Genomic DNA, 1,442 nt, shown 5'->3' with positions numbered 1-1,442 from the left:
CTATTCCATCATTCATCTGCAGATCAAATACAAGTCCTAGAGTACAACGTATTAGTAAGTGTATGTTCAACAAAAATAAAATACGAGATTGATGTAACATATTAACTGGTGTGCAAGATTGGCAATATATGCAAAAGGCAAGGCCTAGATCTAGGTCTAGTAAACATTATAGGCCTAATGTAGTGGTTTGTAATTGTATTGGCTGATTGTAAATCATGTCTTACACCAACTAATGCACTAGACTTTAGTTCTAATTGCAGTTATAACTTTATTTCTAGACCCTAGGTCCATTATCATACAAATTGTAGCCTATATTATAGGCATACTTAGACCTATACTAACTATTAAACTAGGCATTGCACTGGTACGGATCTAATGACTAAGTTAATATATCTAGATGTAACATTTGTTCTAAAAGCTAGGCATAATAAATCTAAATCCAGAATTAATGAGGCAGAGTTATATCTAGATCTGGGTAGATTCAATACAAGGTGCGTTCAATTTATGCACCCAAGTCTAAGGTCTAGTTTAGATGTATAAAGCTAAATTTCTGTCAATATTATTACATCTAGATCCAAACCTAAGACTAAAAAATGGAAATAACAGGTCTAACATTCACGTTAGATCTAGATGTGCTAGCGACTTAATCTAGGAACTGTAATCTAGCACCACTAATTAGTTAGCCTATATTTAAGTTTTCTCATTCTATCAAAACCTTTAATATTAAATATAGCCTTTAAGCCTCTAGGCTTATATTATGTTATGATTACACCCTTCTCCACATTGTGTAATTTTCATTCGAACAATTTCAGACTTGTCTCCTGTAGTGTTCGTGTAGTTAAACCTATCGAGTTTTTAAATGTGATTTAGCAACTTCCAGTAATTTATATGGTGCTCATAAGCATGATTTACCAGCATATACACTCATTGTATTGATTTTCTTACTGTTGTGTCACATTAATTAACATGAGTATGGGTGGTCTAAATAATGGCAGTTAAAGTGAAACCAGGTCCAGGTGTGCCTAACTATTCCTGAGTTGCAACTGTTACGTCTCTGGTCGTTTGTTAATTACCCTTAAAAAGTTCTTTCCGAAGAACTTCAGCGATACAAGTCCTTTCTTAAATAAAACTAGTTTATTCTTTCTCAATACAACTTTGCAATACACTTCATTTCCACAGTCGCTTTAACTTAAACACACGCTATAATTCACAATGATTTACACACTTTAGTTACGGCTTGACTCGATTATCTGTCTATATCTTCAATCTCTCTGTTTGCTATTCCAGTTCCGATTAATTGTCTCGCTTTATCTGGCGCGCTTATATACAGGAATAGAGGGCGTCTAGCAAATACTGGATTATTCGCCACTTAAATTAAACCAATATATAATTAACAATAACTTAATTAAATGTACAGAATTTACAAACACAAAATTAAAATT

Source organism: Limulus polyphemus, unplaced genomic scaffold (genome assembly GCF_000517525.1).
Source record: "Limulus polyphemus unplaced genomic scaffold, Limulus_polyphemus-2.1.2 Scaffold8132, whole genome shotgun sequence".
Lineage (NCBI taxonomy): Eukaryota > Metazoa > Arthropoda > Merostomata > Xiphosura > Limulidae > Limulus > Limulus polyphemus.
This window is presented reverse-complemented; position numbering follows the sequence as displayed.